We start from the raw sequence: 19,233 nt of genomic DNA, 5'->3' as shown, positions 1-19,233 counted from the left end.
ATTTTTATGCCTTTTTCCTACTGACTTTGGGTCTCACAAATCATCTCCTCACCCCCCTTCTACTCCTCCTCCTTCTTCTCCTTTTCTTCCTTCTCCATCTCCTTCTCCGTCTCCTTCTTCCTCTTCCTCTCCCTCCCCTCCTCCTCTTCCACCTCCTTCTTCCCCTAGTTTCTTAAGGTGGAAGCTCACTTCAGCTCTTTTGAATTCACAGAGGTTTGTTTTATGGCCCAGAATATGGTCTATCTTAGTAAATGTTCCATGTGCACTTGGAGAGATGTGCATTCTGCTGCTGTTGGGTAGGAAGTTATATAAATGCCAATTAGGTTGAATGTGGAGAAACCCTGAGTCAGTCCAAGCAATGAAGGGAAGGTCAGGGGTTGTTACAGAAGTTGCAGGAGTATTTCCCAGCTATGGAGAAGGATAAGTCTGGGCAGGGATGGTCTGTCCAGGGCCTCGGGAAAACACATGGCTATGGCAAGGAGAGGTCCAGGAGGGAGGTACAGGTTCAATGTCATCTCGGCCCTGGCTTGTCTATATTGTGGCCCCCGTTTCTGCCTGCCTGAGTGTCTCCCTCACAGGTCCTCTCAAACTTCTGGCCACACAGAGAGTCACACTGGATTCTGTGCCTACTTAGTGGAGTGCAGGCACTGTGTATTTGTGTCCTGGCTTCTCCATTTCCAGAAGGGTGTTTGTCACAGGGTCACAGCTATATGACAGAGCCACAGGGATACAGCCATGGGACACAACCCTGAGGAGGCCATATCTAGGGACACATCCACAGGGTCAGGGTAGATTCTTGCAGCTAGTCTCATGTCCTCCCTTTAGCAAAATATTCTCTGGGGTCCTGGGTGTCCCCAGAGGTTTCTCCTTGGATAACTGAAGGCATTTCTCTTCACATTGGATGTATCTGTCATAGGCACATCTGTTTATAAAGCTCCTGCTGCTTGGATCTCTGAGATTTCCACAGACCCCTATGCCCACTCTTTCTCCTTCATCCCTGACCACCTACCCTCTGGGAAGGGCCTCGTCTTTAGGCCTATTCCCCTCCACACTTGCCAGACCAACCCTTCTCCTCCCCCAGCTCAGCCAGTCCACCCTGAAGGCTCACCTTGAGTCTCCCTTGCTGGCTTAAGGAGTCCAGGGTGCGGGGTAGTGACGTATCTCAGGACGGCTGACCCCTGCCACTGGCATTGCATACCATGCCCTATGCAAGGACCCAAGGTGGGCCTGCTCATGATCCCTGAGGTCTCTGTGTGGATTCATTCATGTCCCCAACCAGTACCATGGTGCCTTTAATGTGTACCCAGCACTGGCACAAGCGTGGGGATCTAGAGTACCTTGCTCTCCTGGAGAGCAAATGCAGCAACACTCTCCATCCAGGGACTTAGCCAGGAGACCTTGGCAGCATAGATTGGATGCTGGTATCAGTCAAGGCCAGACTCAAAAGGGCTAACTGCACAGGATTTAATGCAAGGCTATTACCAAAGTGTATCAGGGACCACAGGGCAGATGTCATGGGTGTGTGACCTGCATAGTCACACAGGACCCCAAGCTCAGAAGGGCCCTGCTTAATGCTCTGGTTTAATGCTCTGCTGTCACTGTTTTGAAATTATCCATGTTTCTCCATTTTTGAAGAAGAGTCCCTTATCTTCATTTCATACTTAGCCCTGCAGATTATGCAGCTGTTCCTGGGGTTCCAACTGGGATAGGCAGGTGCCCAGGGATGGCCTTACTGAGGACTGTGGGAGGGATGGCCTTAGCCTGGCAAAGAGGGCGTGGAAGCCCTGAAGTGTGTTCAGGGCTAAGGGAAGAGTGTGTCTGAGGGCCAGAGGAGAGACAGTGTAGGCTGTACAAGGACTGAAGCTGGGCATAAGGTAGGGATGCTGGAGACCCCATCCTTGTAGCTGTTGAGAAGATGAAGTGAGCCAGTGTATTCAGAACATTTAAACAGTGCCTGGAGTTTGATAGGTGCTGTTTAAGTGCTGACCATTATCATCATCATTATCATATTATCATCATCATCATCATCATCATCATCATCATCATCATCGAGGTTGCAGTGGTCAGTTGAGGCCAGTTCATGAAAGCCCCAGAAGCCTGTTATCCTGGGAGCACTGGGGAGCCATAGAAGGTTTTAGGTAGGAAAGCACTGGTAAGCCCTATGTTTAGGAAAGAAGCCCTGTGGGACAGTGGAGAATGGGTGGGAGGAGAAAGACCATTGAGGATGCTGTTATGGTTACCCAGCAAGGGTTGATTATGGCATGACCTCAGTGGTGGCAGAGGGATAAGGGGTAATAGGTGGGATTGAGAGACTAGTTAGGACAAAGCCCATATTTCTGAGCCAACAGCAGTCCAAGGGCTGGACAGACAAGTGTCCCATCTGTCAAATGCAGGACCAGCTGCCTGGAGAGGTATGAGCTTCCCCCTGCTAGGAAGGAACAAGCAAGGGTAGAGGGCCACTTGCCCAGGATACTACAGAGGTGTCTGCTCTGGGATGGAGGGTTGATCTCTAGCTCTGATGGGCAGACTCTCCAGATTGTGACTTTAAATTACTTGGCCTTGGCATTTACATCTGGAACCAGAGGTAACTTAGGTAGGCCTGGTCTATAGATGGGGTGATCCCAGTGTGCTGAGGATCCCAAGGCTCTCTTGCATGCACTTATGGGCTCACCCACCAAATGCATACTCCGCCTGGCATCACCCACCATCCTCGTCTTCTGCTGGGTGCTCATACTGCCCAAAGACCCATGGTTGTAGTTCTCAGGGCTGGTGTCTGGCTGGGAGCTCCAGGAATGCTCAAATCCTGTTTCCAGGGAGGTCCCCAGCATGTTAAATGCACAAAGACATTGACAAAAAGAAAATGAATATGCAACTTGGTTCTGGGACACTCTCAGAAAAGCTTGCACTGCACTTTGACGTCACTGGGTGACAAGCTCTTCTTTGGGATTAAACAACTGCAACTACTGATCCTGAGGAAGCCACACAGGGCTGTATGTGGCCTTCCAGATGATAAAACATATTGCAACCAGGGCTGAATTCCTGTGGGAACTCCTTCTTTCCGCCCCAGCACTTGCAGCTTGCTGTGTGCTGTTTCGATGAGAGAGCAAAGGGGGACTCACCTCCAGGGTCTCAGATGAGCCAAGAAAGTTGTGATCTGCCTCAAGCGAGTCAGACGGTTGTGCTGAGTCCATCGTTTCTGTCTGAGTAATGAAGAAGTCCTCTCTGTCCTTTGAAGTCACCACCAGTTGTGTCCACAGAGCTAGGGCATCCCGAGTTTCATCACTGAGGAGTCCTGGGCAAAGCAATCTTACCACTGGTAGAAGGCAGAAAGCAGAAACAAGTCATATCTACAAGTTGCTTAGAACAGTCTTGGGCAGAGGAAGAAAGAACAGTACAAACCCTTTGATCTTGGGCTCTTGATTTCTGGAAAGTTCCATCTCACCGTGACTCAAAAAGTCAAGAGAGGCTGTGCATCTATAACTTTGGCAGGTTCTACAATACACGTTACCATTAACTAAGCTAATGATTAATTCCATACTGTGGACCTCTGGAAAACCGGGCAGAGTCCAACGTTCAGGCTCTAGGTCTAGGGCAGCATCCCCCATGCCTGCTCCCCATGCTGAATGGAAGGGGTGAGTGAGTGCAGCACATGTGATCGGAGGAGCAGGGACACTCAGAAGGCCAGTTCCATTTGGGGTGCATGATCACAGGCTTCATGACAGTAAAGTGTGGTTTTAGGTTCATGGCAAATTAAGGGGAAGATGCAGAGATTTCCCATATACCCCCTGCCCATATATGTGCTATGCCCATACATGCATAGCCTTCCTCATCATCAACATCCTGCACCTGAGTGGGACATTTGTTGCAGATGATGAACCTATATAGACACATCGTTATTACCCAAAGTCCATTGTTTACAGCAGGGCTCATTCTTGGTGTTGTACATTCTGTGGGTTTGGGTAAATGTATAATGTCATATATCCACCATCATAGTATCATACAGAGTCCTCCATGCTCTGCCTATTCATTCCTCCCTCCCCCTAAGTCCCTGGCAACCATTGACCTTTTTGCTGTATCCATAGTTTTGCCTTTTCCAAAATGTCATATAGTTGGAGTCATTTTCAGGTTGGCGTCTTTCAGGCTTTTCAGATTGGCTTCTTTCACTTGTTAATATGCAGTAAAGTTACCTCCACATCTTTTCATGACTTGATAGCTCGTTAGTTTTTAGTGCTCAATAATATTCCATTGCCTGAATATACCACAGTTTATTTATCTATTCACCTACTGAAGGATATCTTGGTTGGGCCCAAATTTTGACAATTGTGAATAAAGCCTCTATAATTATCCATGTTCAGGGATTTGTGTGGATTGATGTTTTCAACTCCTTTTGGTAAGTACCAACAAGAATGAGTGCTATATTGTACAGGAAGAATATGTTTGATTTTGTAAGAAACGACCAAACTGTCTTCCGAAGTGGTTGTACCATTTTGCATTCCCATCGCAATCAAAGAGAGTTCCTATGGCTCCACTTCCTCACCAGCATTTGGTGCCATCAGTGTTCCAGGTTTGGGTCATTTTAATAGGAATGTAGTGGTATCTCATGGTTGTTTTAATTTGGATTTCTCTGAGGACATATGATATGGAACATCTATTTAAATGTTCATTGGCAATCTGTGTATCTTCTTTGGTGAGGTTTATGCTAAGATCTTTGGGCCATTAAAAAAATCAGATTGGGGGCCCCTGGGTGGCTCAGTTGGTTAAGCTTTCGACTTCGGCTCAGGTCATGATCTCACAGTTCATGGTTTCGAGTCCCGCATTGGGTTCTGTGTTGACAGCTCAGAGCCTGGAGTCTGCTTCAGATTCTGTCTGCTTCTCTCTCTGGTGTCCCCCACTCATGCTCTGTCTCTCTCTGTCTCTTAAAAATGAATAAGTGTTAAAAATGTTTTTAAACTGAGATTGTTTTCTTATTGTTTTAAGAGCTTTTTGTATATTTTCGATAACAGTCCTTTATCAAATATGTCTTTTGCAAATATTTTTCCTAGTCTGTAGCTTGTCTTCTCATCCTCTTGATATTATCTTTGCAGAGCAGAAATCTTTCTTTTAATATTATTTATTTATTTATTGAGAGAGAGAGAGCAAGAGAATGGAGGAGGGGCAGAGGGAGAGAGAGAGAGAGAGAGAGAGAGAGAGAATCCCAAGTAGACTCTGTGCTGTCAGTGCAGAACCCAATGCAGGGCTTAATCTCATCAACTGTGAGATTATGACCTCAGCCAAAATCAAGAGTTGGACACTTAACTGACTGAGCCACCCAGACACCCCATAGAGCAAATGTTTTTAATTTTTTTAAAGATTTTATTTTTATTTATTTTGAGAGAGAGATAGAGAGCAAGTGGGGGAGGGGCAGAGAGAGAGGGAGATAATCCCAAGCAGGCTCTGTGCTGATAGTACAGAGCTCAATGCAGGGCTCAAACTCATGAACTGTGTGATCATGACCTGAGCCAAAGTCAAAAGTCAGATGCTTAACTGACTGGGCACCCCCAGGCACCCCTTAAGATTTTAAGTAGTCTCTACATTCAACATGGGGCTCAAACTCACAACCCTGAGATCAAGAGTTACATGCTCCACCAACTGAGCCAGTTAGGCATCCCAGAAGTTCTTAATTTTAATGAAGTCCAGCTTATTAGTGATTTCTTTCATTGTGTGTTTGTTGTTGTATCTTTAACAATCATCACCATACACAAGGTCATGTATGTTTTCTCCTGTTATCTTCTAGGAGTTTTATAGTTTTTCATTTTATATTTATTTCTGTGATCCATTTTGAGTTAATTTTTGTGAAGGATCTGTGTCTAGATCTTTTTACATGGATGTCCAGTTGTTCCAGCACCATTTGTTGAAAAGACTATCTTTGGGGTACCTGGGTGGCTCAGTTGGTTAAGCATCTGACGGGCTCAGGTTATGATCTCGTGGTTCGTGGGTTCGAGCCTCACGTTGGGCTCTGTGCTGACAGCCAGCTCAGAGTCTGGAGCCTGTTTCAGATTCTGTGTCTCCCTCTCTCTGACCCTCCCCTGCTCATGCTGTCTCTCTCAATAATAAATAAAACATTAAAAAAAAAAGATAGAAAAGACTATCTTTGCTTCACTGTATTGCATTTGCTTCTTTGTCAAAAATCAGTTGGCTATATTTATGGGGGTCTATCTCTGGGTTCTCTACTCTGTTCCATTGACTTACCTGTGTATTATTTCACCAATACCACACTGTTTTGATTACTGTAGTTTTATAGTAAATCTTGAAATTGGATAGTGTCAGTTCTCCACTTTATCCTTCTTTCTTCAATATTGTGTTGGTGATTCTGGGTCTTTTGCCGCTCTGTATAAATTAAGAGTTTTTCCAATCCACAGAATTTTTCTAATGTTTATTTATGTTTGAGAGAGAGAGAGAGAGAGAGAGAGAGCGAGAGAGCATGAGTGGAGAAGGGGCAGAGAGAGAGGGAAACACAGAATCAGAAGCAGGCTCCAGGCTTCGAGCTGTCAACACAGAGCCCGATGTGGGGCTTGAAACCACAAACTGCTAGATCATGACCTGAGCTGAAGTTGGCCACTTAAACAGCTGAGCCACCCAGGCACCCGTGTCCAATCCACAGAATAACTTGCTGAGGTTTTGGTTGAGATTGCATTGTATCTGTAGATCAAGTGGGAAGAACTGATGTATTGACAACATTGAGTCTTCCTATCCACGAACATGGAATAGCTCTCCCGTTATTTAGTTCTTCTTTGATTTTGTTCATCAGAGTTTTGTAGTTTTCTTCATGCAGATTTTGTAACTATTTTTTAGATTTGTACCTAAGTATTTCATTTTGGGAGATACTAATATAAATAGCATTTTTAAAAAATTCCAAATTTCATTTGTTCATTGCTGGTATATAGGAAAGTGATTAACTTTTGTATATTAATCTTATATCCTGCACCCTTGCTATAATCACTTATTACCTCTGGGAGGTTTTTAGGATTTTTTGGTCAATTAAAAAAATTTTTTTTACATAGATGATCATGTCATCAGTAAACAAAAACAGTCTTATTTCTTCTTTCCCAGTCTGTATACTTTGACTTTCTTTCTTGTCTTATTGCATTAGCTAGGAGAGACCATGTCTGTTTTTAATGCCATATCCCTTATCCCATAAACCCAGCACCATGACAGGCATAAAATAGGTGTTCAATAAATATTTATGGGAAAAAATGGCAGCAGTTGGGTGGCTCATTCGGTTAAGTGTTCGATTTTGGCCCAGGTCATGCTCATGGTTCATGAGTTCAAGCCCTGCATCAGGCTCTCTGCTGTCAGCACAGAGCCTGCTTCAGATCCTCTGTCTCTTTCTCTCTCTGCCCTCCTCCCCCTCTCAAAGGTAAATAAATATATAAAAAAGAAACAAATGAATTATGTGTTCACTCAGGGGCAGAAAGCCTAAAAGGAGAGTGTGTGGTATATGGTATGCATGTGTGCATGACAGTGTGAGCACGTGTGATTGTGTATGTGCATGTGGCGTGTATGTATGTGGACAGAGAGAAGTGTGTGTGTGTGTGTGTGTGTGTGTGTGTGTGTGAAAGATCTTCTATAAGTGACCCTGACCACTAGTAAACTCAACTTAACTCAGTCACTGTTCTGGAATCAGACTCACTTGGAGTAGCAGCCCCTCCTCTTGGTGAGAAATGAGGAGGGACTGGAGAGAGGCAGCACCTTTCTCTGCTTCCTACTTTTTGTCCCCCCAGGCCAAAGCTCCTCCTGTCCTGTGAGACAGTTTGAGAGAAGCTGCCTCTTTCCCTCAGCATTCTGCAGAGGAGAGAAACACATCCTGCTGCTTACGTCCACTGGCTAACAGGGTTTTTTGAACATTTCCATCAGTCTTGCTTACATCACTGCTGCTCACCACAGAGTTCAGACAGCTGAATTCAAAGGACAGTTGGATTCAAATCCCAACTCTTCTATATATTAGTTGTTTGATATTAAATAAGCTTTTCCCCTCTGAGTAGGGGAAAATATTATGACCAACTCTATTGTGATGATTAAATGAGATAATGCAAGTAACATGCCATAGTACCCAGCACAATCCTCACCTCCTGGCATTTATGACCTCATGTAATTGCCTCCCACACTGAACAGAGGTGACCTCTGTGCCGACAGGATATTGTGGAGTGTGATTTTTGAGGCTACATCACAAAACATCACACAAGACATTGAAACTTCCATCTTCCTCTTTCTTATATTGCTCCAGGGGAAACTAGCTACTATGTATTGAGGATGCTTAAGCAGCCCCATAGAAAGGTTCAAGTGGCGAGGAACTGAGGCCTCCTGTCAGCAGTCAGCACTAAGCTGCCAGATATATGAGTGAGCCGTCTTGGACACGGATCATCCAGGCCCAGTCAAGCCTTCAGATGATACCTCCCTGACTGATATCTGGATTGTGACCTCATGGGAGACCCTGTGAACAGGTAAGCTGTTCCTGAATCTTGACCCAGAGAAACCGTAGATCATAAATTATCATTGTTTGAAACTGTTAAATTTTGGGATGATTTGTTATGCAACAAGGGGATAACGAATACATATATAGCACAGCGCCCGTCATAGTATGTGCTGGACAAATGATAGCAAGGTCTTATTACTAACCACTCCTCTTATTTGTAACTAGGTTGAGCTCACTGTGCCAGTTGCCTGCTTCCCTTAGGCTGTGGCCTCTTCTAGCTAAGGCAATGGGGGGCTGCTCCCATCAGTTGGCCAGCTGTCTCTGAATCCCTCTTTGACTTGAGGAATCCCACTACCACCATCCATAGCCATTTCCATTTTAGGCTAACTAATCTCTTTTCTGCTTCTGTAATGTCTCCAACATCCGAACTATTTAAAAAAAAATGTACAGGCCTCCTTGAATGTCTGTATATGAAAGCAGAAACTTCAAGGTTAGGAGCACCCTCACATCTCCCTCTCCCTCTTCCTTTGATCTGATGCCTCGTTTTCCCCCTTGGGCTCCTGGACTTCATCTACTCATCTGTCATTCTCAACATCAACCTCTTTCAGAGCTCATCATTCTCTGCTTTTGGAAAATCTCTTACCAGCAAGTACCTGTTTCGTCCCAATCTGGTTCCCTGAGCAAGGGGAATCTGAAGCCAGTCCTTTCTAAATGTTTATGCCTGGGCACACTAGGGAGCAAGACACAGAGGGGCTGACCTCCCTACTCATCTTACCTCAGACCCAGTTCCTGTTGCCTTGCTGTCCCATTAGCCCGGGAAGCGGCCTGTGTCAGCAGCGTCCCTTGCCCTCAAGACAGAGTCATCCAGAACCAATGCTGCTATCTCTGGATACAGGGCTGGCTATGTAACTTGTGGTGCCCAAGATGAAATGAAAACGTGGGGCTCCTTCTTTGAAAACTATTAAGAATTTCAAGATGGCACCACAGTGAGATATCACCTGACACCTGTCAAGATGGCTAAAATCAAAACCACAAGGAACAACAAGTGCTGGTGAGGCTGTGGAGAGAAGGGAACGCTCATGCACTGTTGGTGGGAATGACAACTGGTGCAGCCGCTGTGGAAAACAGTATGGAGGTTCCTCAAAAAATTAAAAATAGAATTACCATATGATCCAGGATTTCCTCTACTATTTACCCAAAGAGTACAAAAACACTAATTTGAAAAGATATATGCACCCCTATGTTTATTGCAACATTATTTACAATAGCCAAATTATGGAAGTAGCCCAGGTGTCTGTCAATAGATAAATGGTTAAAGAAGATGTGGCATACACATACAATGGAATATTACTCAGCTATAAAAAAGAACAAAATGTTGCCATTTGCAATAACCTGGAAGTCAGCCAGAGAGAGATAAATACCATATTTCACTCAAATGTAGAATTTAAGAAACAAAACAAACAAATGAAATAAAAAAGAGACAAACCAAAAAAACCAAACTCTTAACTATGGAGAAGAAACTGATGGTTACCAGAGTGGAAGTGGGAGTGGTGAATGGGTGAAATAGGTAAAGGGGATTAAGGGTACACTCACAATGACTGAGTATAGAATTACTGAATCACTATATTGTATACCTGAAGCTAATATAACTCTGTATGTTAACTGTATTGGAATTAAAATTTATATAGATAAATGGGGGAAAAAAATTAAGACTGTCCTGAAAAAAAAGAATTTCAAGATGGCGACACCAAGCCAAGCATGGGCCTCTTCTCAACATGGCGCCTTCTGTGACTGGAGAAGTAGCAGACCTGTGAAGCAGGCCATGCTGGCACCAGTCCCTGTGTCTTAGAATGCCCTAGTGCCCCTTGTTTGCTTCTCTCCTCTGTTCTTTATTTGCATTTCCCAGTTTACATCCTCTTCTTTTCTGGAGAGCCAGTGAGGACTCCTAGCTGGTATGGCTTCCCCTTGATGTTTTCAGGGATATTGGGTTTCCCTTGACATTCATCTGGAAGATTCTGCATCTTGCTCTGGCACCATCTTGACCTTTTCCTGCTGTGGCTGGATTGATGTCAGGGACTTGAGCCACACGGGGCTTGAATGCAAATCAGTACCTTCTTCTCCTTCTACCTTTTCACTGGCATTTCTCACACTGAGCCAGCCCACATCTCCAGCCTCACATGTGCTGAGCAACACATGCACTGGACTTCCCTCTGATCTTGAGATGTTTCAGGCCCTGACATGACTATAAACTTTTTTTTTTTAAGTAGGCTCTATGCCCGATGTGAGGTTTGAACTCATGACCCTAAGTTCAAGAGTTGCGTTCTTTACCAACTGAGCCAGCCAGGCACCCCATAACTGTGAACTTTTGAATAATGTGTCAGAGACAATGCCATGGATTTACCAACTTCATTTCCTGTACTTCCTTCCCCAAAAGAAGACTACCTTTCCAGAAGCCCTTGCAGCCAGGTGAGCCCATGTGACTGGTTATGGCCAATGGGATGTGGGAGGGAGTAAAATACAGTGAAGGAGTACACTCCTAGGCTTTACCCCTAAAATCTCCTGGAGACCCTTTATGCACACTCCATCCCCTCACCTGCCTGTTTGTGATACAAGTGTGCCTTAAATCCACAAGACGGTGGAGCTAAATATGGAAGCCATCCATGGGTGACTTTGCATAAGCAAGAAACACCCTTAGAAACTGCATGGTGCCCTCCCTCAGACTAGAGGGCCTAAGGATCACAGTCGGAAGATCAACTTTCCCGCTATATTCCCAGTCTGGTTCTTGCCACTGCCTCTTTTTCTCCAGGAAGCTCCATGCAGCCACGGACAGGACGCTGATTGTGGAGACAAAGTCATGGTGGCATCGTGGGCATGAATTCTGCCCTCCGGGTCTCAGTTTCCTCATTGGAAAGATGGAAGGGGCAGATCCTCTCAGTTGCTCTAGCCTCTCACGATGGGCACCTGACAACTATCTCTCCCAGTGTCTCTGGCTACACCCAAGGGGAGGCCTGACCATAAGCCTTGTGGTGAACGGCCGCAGGTTAGCTCCTGTGAGCTGAGCAGCGCTTCTGGAAGTCTGAAAAGTGATAACTGCCATTTGTGTTTGCGAACACCAATGGACAGGACTGGGCGGATGGGACTTTGAAGTCGTAAAGCCCGGGGTTTCGGTCCCGGCTTTGCCGCCACTCCCAAGCTTGATGAGCTTGGGCAAAGGACACATTTTATATGAAGGAGAGAGTCTGTTCTGCTGGGATTAAATGATATCAGCAACAAACTTTATTTCTCTGAGACTCAATTTTCTCATCTGTAAAATGCGGGTAGGACCCATACCCATGCCACAGGGCTGCTGGGAATATCATGTGAAATAATATGCTGTGTGCAGAGTTTAGCAGGGAGCTTGGTCCTTCAGCATTTAATAAATGTTTGCCACTCCTGTGACTTCAGCAAATGTTAGCCCGGTGGTGGCCTGGCTCCCCCCGGTTCTGGGTGCACACCCACCACCAGGCATCTCACCCTGAATGGTCTGAATGCTGTGGCTGCTCACAGCCCTCCACCTAGAATGGGCGGGCCCTGCGGCATCAGGAACTTTCTGGGGATGCGTCCCTAAGCGCCTAATTCAGAGTTTTAAAGATGTAGTCGGCGTCCTTTCCAGAGAACATTCCAAGGCCTCAAAGGCCCATGAAACACAAACTTACAGCAGAAGCCCACAACAGCCAACCCCCACCCCTACCCTCACCCCCGCCAACCTGCTGCAGACCCGTTGGCAGAAGATCAGACACCCCGATTGCTGAGGGTTAATTACTGCTTTGGCGCCCATCTGCTCAGGGAGAACGCGCAAGCGTCTTTCTTTTTTCTCTTTCCAAAGGCATAAACATTTGTACTGCAAGTAGCCCGGGGGGGGGGCTGGGAATGTTTATTTTGTACTTAACAAAGAGAAGGACCTTTTGGCTTGGGGGCTGAGTGTCTTGCTGGCCCTGGGGAGAAGGCTTTGGGAGGCCCCCTGCACCAGCAGGTGTCTCGGGGAGAGATTCGGGGTGGGGTGCGGCAGCTTCATTCCTCCTGATGTAATTGGTTCCTTTTATAAGCAGGGAAAAAAGGATGCTCTTAAATAAAGATCTTCTGTGGGGTCAAGGCCCAGAGGACTCACCTTCTGGCACGGTTAGCAAATCGCAGAGCTTCTAAATGTCGTGGTGAGAGTCCGGGGTTAATGACCAGGAGGGTTGCGTGGAAGTGGCGGTTCAGGGCCGACTTCTTCGGCAGCTCTCTGGTCTTACCACTAGGCGGCGCTGGCGAGCAAGGCTGCACTGAGATGGCTCCTACAGGGAAAGCGCGAGCGCGAAGACCCGGTCTGGGGGCTGTGCAGAGGGGCGGTCTGACCGGCACGCAGCCCTTCTGCACCTTCCTTCTGCGAGCTGAGCCCGGGGGCTTACCCTGACTGCCCACCTGGCGCCAGGAGGGAAATAGGACTACGTCCAAATTCTGTATTTGTTCCTGATAAGGAAATCCGCTGCGGGCATAAAGCCAGCAGAGAAGGATATTTTCACCCCCACAGACAGATATGTCCCTGAAAAGGTGAAGGTCAAATGCTTTTGTAAAATAGGGCCACATATTGAATGCACTGGGGAAAGCTAGCTCCTTAAAGGAACTAAGTCAGGAATTATTTCTAAAGAGAGAACTGCCCTTAGTGCATCGTGTGCTTGGAGTTCGTTAACCCAAAGGCAGGCTGCATCCGAAGTCCCCTGAGCTCCTCGTGGTCTCCGTGGAATCTAGTTTGAGAACCGTATGAATTGGCAACCCTCTGCAGGGTCGGGACTACAGGCCAGGCCCTTGACAGGTTGACTCCTTGCCAGACCTTTGTGGCTAGGAGGATCACCACCCTGATTTTACAGACACAAACCGTTAGAACGCTGGTAGCAGAGCGAAACATTACCTTTATTATTTTACTAAAGCTCCACAACAACCTTATGAGAAACTGCTGCCATAGCTATTTTATAGATGAGTAAACTGGGGTTAGAAAGGTAAAGCAACTTGCCTGAGATGTGGGAACTTGTGATCACAGAGCCCGAACTGAACCCAGGTCCCCCGACAAGTCTGGGGCTCATAGTCCTATGAGGAGGACTCAAGGAGGAATCAAGGCTCTCCCAAAGCCAGGTTGCTTGGCCAAGGCTACCTACACAGGCTGTGACGTCAAACCCATGTCCTTTTTCTACCTTCCTCAGCCCCAGCCTCAGGTGCCTGTCTCCCCTCCACACTCTGGAAGGTGTTTCTGGAGCAGAGAGTTCCAAAGCCCTGGGCCCAAGCTGCAAATAACTAAGGCTGGAATGGAGAAACGGCCAAGAGCACCGGGGAAGGAAGGTTGCCCTTCACAGTCAGTCTCTGAGCTGGACAGTCAGAGGGGAGGCAGGGAGTCGGACAAAGTTAAACAGATTCTGCCTCCGCCTTTGCTAGGAGATTTAGATGGCAACTCCCAGCCAGGCAAGGCGGCATGTGAAAGGCCTTGCCCACCTCACAGGCCTGAGAAGAAAGGAATCCTGTAAGGGACGGGGGGCTCCCTACATGGAAGAGGAAGTGATTTTAGCCAAGCATTTGGCTGGGAGTCCAGCTGATGGTTCCAACTCGTGGGTATTAGCGAAGGAGAACAAGGAATTGCTGAGGGTGGCAAATTGGTTATAATTAAGAGAACCTGGGAGGTGCAAAACAATGTGAGGACCACCAGCTGCCCGGGTCTGAGGCCTCCAGCCCTGGAGGCACAACTCAGGAAAGAGCCACCCTCCCCTGCAGTGCAGAGCATTCAAGCAAAGATGAGGGAGGAAGAAGCCTCTCCTGGGCCCTCCCTGGTACTCCCAGGGCCCTGGGTGCTGGTGTGCATGAGGGTCCCCCTTTCTGCTCCACCAGCAACTTTCTCTTCCCTTTCTTCAGAAAGCAAGTCGTTTTGGGAGTGGGTTCCACTCCTGTGCTTCTTCAATGAGTTACTTAACCTTTCTGAGCCTCAGTGACCTCATCTGACAAAGATATAATAAGAATGCCTAATCCGTCTGTACAGGCGTTGTGAGCATGAAATAAGATATATGAAGAGCGCTCTGCATAGCACAGGGGGCAGCAAACCCTGGCCTGCGGGCTTGTCCCCTGTTTTGTAGGGCCCATGAGCTAGGGGTGGCTTTTACATTTTTTAATTTGGGGGGAAAAATTAAAAGAATATTGGGTGACATGTGAAAGTTACGTACAACTCAAGTGTCAGTGTCCTTAAGTTAGGTTTTATTAGCACACACCCTGCCATTATTCACCCATTGGCTGTGGCTGCTTACTCATGGGCCTTGGTGACCTTTCCCCACCCACCCACCAATCCCCCTCCCCTCGAGGCACTGTCTGGATTGCACCAAGATGGGCAGTGGTGGGATCCTGGGGGGTCCCAGTGGATGGGCCCTGTTTCTGGCAAGCAGGTACCTTCCAACCATGGCAGAGAGCTGAGTAGTTGTGATAGAGACCAGAGACCCCTGTAAAGCCTAAAATCGTTATTATTTAGCAGAAAAGGTTGCTGGACACTTAATAAGTGATCAGGAAAGTATATCCATGGTTGTTATTATTATTATTATTATCACTCTTGTTCTCTTTTGGCCTAATTTTAGCTTTTAGGTAACCTTGGTTATAACTTAATGGAGAAATTCTAAACCTAAAGTCCATGGGAGGGTTCCAGGGAGGGGAGAGTGTCTTTGAATTTCCAGAATTTCTATGCAGATTTGTGTAGGTGGGGTCTTTGGGGGAGGGGAGGGGCTTGATAACATTCTCTGATTCTCAGACGGTGTTGTGTCCTCAAGCAAGTAAAGAAGCATAGGTCTGGTGCCTTCCTTGCCCCAGGAAAATTGATCCATACTGTCCCTGGGCTGTCTGGAGGCGACTCTCATGATGGGGAGATACTTGGGGGCTGCAGGGCCTCCCTCAGGGCCCATGCCCCTGCCTGGGCGGAAGAGGCCTGTAGTGCAAGAGGTGTAAGGGGCCCTGGTTTTGGAGCCCGCAGACTGGGGGGGGTGAGGGTGGGGTGCGGAGCTGAATCCTGCCTCTGCCCTCCACTGGGCTGAGCCCCTTCTGTGAGCCTAGGCTCATGGGCTGGGTTGTCCCGAAGATGAATTTAGTCTTGTCTGTCAAGTGCTAGGCACAGCGTCTGGCTGTTCCTATGATCATCGCCATCAGCATTACTATTATCTTTGCACTTTGAAAAGTGCTTTCCTCAGCTCACCCCCAGGCCAACAAAAGCTGCCCCATTTTGGGCCAGACATGAGGTTTGAATGCCCCATGATGCTCTTGATCCGATTTTATCTTTGGTGCCAGCAGCTAAAGCATATTCATGAAATATATTCACACAATTTTTAAAAAATATTTATTCAGTTTTTGAGAGAGAGAGAGAGAGAGAGCGTGTGAGCAAGGGAGGGGCAGAGAGGGAGACAGAGGATCGGAAGCAGACTCTGCACTGTCAGCACAGAGCCTGATGCGGGGCTCCAACTTATGAACTGTGAGATCATGACGCGAGCCGAAGTTGGGCGCTCAACTGACCGAGCCACCCAGCCGCCCCAAAACGTGTTCACACGATTACCGCGGAAAGTAGCAGCCCCTTACTAAGTTTTTAAAAGTTTGGCGACCTCATTTGAGCGGGGATAATGGTAAACATTCCTAAGAGTGAAATAAGTGGTATCTGAAGCTCCTCAGTTGCAAAAGGCTTGGCTGTTTCGGTCCTTTCTGCGTTTCCCCTGAGGGGTTACTCTGCACAGTAATCATGGATCCACTTTCCCCCTGAAATGCTTCTCTGTGGACCCAGGCCCCAGCCCAGTCGTCGCTGCTAGCAGGTTGATCCCAGAGCTCAGGGAGCACCTTTGGGAGGGCCGCAGGCGTCCTTGCCGCCGGGCTGTCCTGGACACAGGCTGGTGCACGGCCAGCCAAGCCGGGCGCTGCCTGTCCCCCGGTTACCAGGCATGGTCCCATTCAGCAGGGCCCTGGTGGCTCCAGACAACAGCTGGAGACCAGAAACGAAGAATTCCAGCTACAAGCAAATGTTGCTGCTTCTTGAGGTTGAAATATTCTATCCCCAAGTGTCCCTTTCAGCCAAGAGAAAACAATCCCCCGCGGGGACCCGACCCCACCCCAGAGGAACAAAAGCTTCCCAGTCTGAGTCCCAGAGACTGTCTGCAGTTTCAGGCTCACACAGCCCATGGGGAGAGGAGACAACCATGTGACTTCCAAGCTTGGAGACAAGGTCACTCTTGTCCAGCCCTTTTTGTCCCTGCAGGAAGAAGAGCCTTTGATTGCCTGACAAAGGAAGGGGCTGATGCTGCCGCGCTGGCTCCCTGTGGGCGGGGCTTACAACGGCTGCATCTCTGGGGTTTGGGAGAACGAGGGGACGAGGTCCAGGTCGGTGGCCCCCAAAGCCCACACAGATGGGTGTGGGGGGGTCTTCCCGGTCCTGTCTTAGGCAGGAGAGTTGCACACTCCGGCTGCACCGTTTTCCTGTGGCAGGCTGATTCAACAGCAAGGCCACCCCGATTGTTTTCCATCAGCCATCAGAAATATTTTCCTTCATGGAAGGAAAGAGCTTCCAGGAAAAGAGAGGATAAATGCTCGGGTGAAGCTGGCCTTTGAGGAGCCGTCATATTTCAAGGGCCGCAGCGGGTGTGAGGTCTGGCTGCTGGCGGTGCATGGGGAGATAGCGGGAAGGGAGCACTCGGGCTTCATGTCAGAGAAGTATCTGGAGTACCTGCTGTGCCATGCCTTTTACCCGATGCCCCTCTCCGTCCGGAGTGATAGACTTTGCGGTTGAATAATATGCTGCCAGCAGCAAAGGAGGCAGCCGTCTGCGTCTGTGTGTGGACAATTCATTTCCCGACGAGGTGACTACTGACCGGCTTCTCAGGCAGATTAAGACAGCTATCAAACTTCAGTGAGGGCTGGCATTGTTTAGGAAGCTTCCCAGGGATTCTGACTGGGCAGGTCTGGGGTGGGGCCCGGGAACCTGCATTTTGAACAAGTACATCAGGGATTCCGAGGCAGGTGATCCAGGCAGGTTTTAGAGACACATCTGCTCATGTTCTTTTGTGGGACTGGCCCGCGCCTGCTTTTCTTGTAGCCGGGACTGGCTGGGGTGGGGGCTACCTGGCAAAGCCCCTCCCGAGATTTTGGAACTGGGGCTCATACAACCAGCAGTGTGAGTGTGTGCCCGAATCAGTCGGGTCAGAAACTTGGCTTTGGGGGGTGCCCCCTCTCCCGCCCTTCCAGCCCCCCACCCCGGTCCTGCCCAGGCTCCTCCTCTTCTGCCTGAGTGTGTTCTGAAACACTGTCCTGAGCAACCTTCTGGAACGGCCTCAGACACACCCCAGGATGTTGTCTGTGCCCACCTTTCCATGGACGGTGCTCCCTGGACCTGACCCTCTGTGGGTCTCAGGCTGCCTCCGTGTCCCACAGGGCCCTCACTCGACTTAGTCCAGACAGAACTCAGCTTGTTTTCTCTCACACCTGGAGCCATGTACAATTTTTACCTCAAAAACTGAACCCTCTCTCTTCCCCCCAGCCCCCAGTCAGAATCCTTGGGCCTCCTCTTTGTTCTTAACCTCCTACCTCCATTCCAGAAGAACAAGGAACAGCTACCATTTTCTGAAAACATACTATAGGTAATAACTCATCCCAGCTCTCTGAGGTGCATACTGTAATTGTCCCCTACTGGCAGATGAGAAAGGAGGCACACAGGGCTGGGTCAGTTGCCCAAGGTCATGTGGTAAGTGGTGGGGTTGGGGTGTGAGCCCAAGGCCCTGGCAGATGGCTGTGGCGTGCTGTCTCTCAGCCCAGACCCTCCCCTCCATCCCCAGCCCTCTGCATCTCTCGTCTGGACCCGTACATGTCCCAGCCTCCCGACTGGCCTCCATGCCCTTGGCCTTACCCCACTACAACTGTTTTTCCTAATTCAAGTAGGAAATCGTTCTAAACTGGGAATCTGATGTCACTCCTCAGCCAAAACCCTTCAAAGGCTGCCTGTTTTGCATTCCCCGGCCTCGGCGCATGAATGGTGGGCACTGAGTCTGGACAGGCTGGCTCCAGGTCTGGGCTCTCAACTCCTACCCCGGCTCCTCTCTCAGCCCGGCTCCTCACCAGCAAAACAGGGATGACAGCACCACCAAATGGCTGCTAGGGTGTGAGCGGCGCCGGACAGGAGCACACAGCTCCTACATGGCGCTTCTACCAGTCTTGTTGAAACGGAGGGGAGCTGGGGCGCCTGGGTGGTTCACTCAGTTGGGCGTCCGAGTTCGGCTCAGGTCATGATCTCACAGTTTGTGGGTCTGAGCCCTGCGTCGGGCTCTGTGCTGACAAGCTAGCTCAGAGCCTGGAGTCTGTTTCAGATTCTGTGTCTCCCTCTCTCTCTGGCCCTCCCCTGCTCCCGCTGTCTCTCTCTCTCTCTCTCTCAGAAACAAATAAAAATAAATAATAAAATAAAATAAATAAAATAAAATAAAAAATAAAATAAAAAACATTAAAAAAAATTAAAAAAAAAAGAAAGAAACGGAGGGGAGCTGGGGAAGGACTGTTGCTTTGAAAGGCGAGATGAAATCGACATGGGATAATAATTACATGAGCAGTTTACACACTTCTCTCAATCCTCATAACCTTTTGAGGCATAGATATGATGCCATTTTACAGAAGGAGAAGCTGAGGCCAAGAAGTGCACTGACAGAACCAAGGTCAATTCAAACCTGGGTCTTTCTTTCTGTGCACAAAGCCCGTGGCTCTTCCTGTGGCCTGCCCTC

Source organism: Hyaena hyaena, unplaced genomic scaffold (genome assembly GCF_003009895.1).
Source record: "Hyaena hyaena isolate Hyena2069 unplaced genomic scaffold, ASM300989v1 scaffold_19, whole genome shotgun sequence".
In the NCBI taxonomy this organism is placed as follows: Eukaryota; Metazoa; Chordata; class Mammalia; order Carnivora; family Hyaenidae; genus Hyaena; species Hyaena hyaena.
This window is presented reverse-complemented; position numbering follows the sequence as displayed.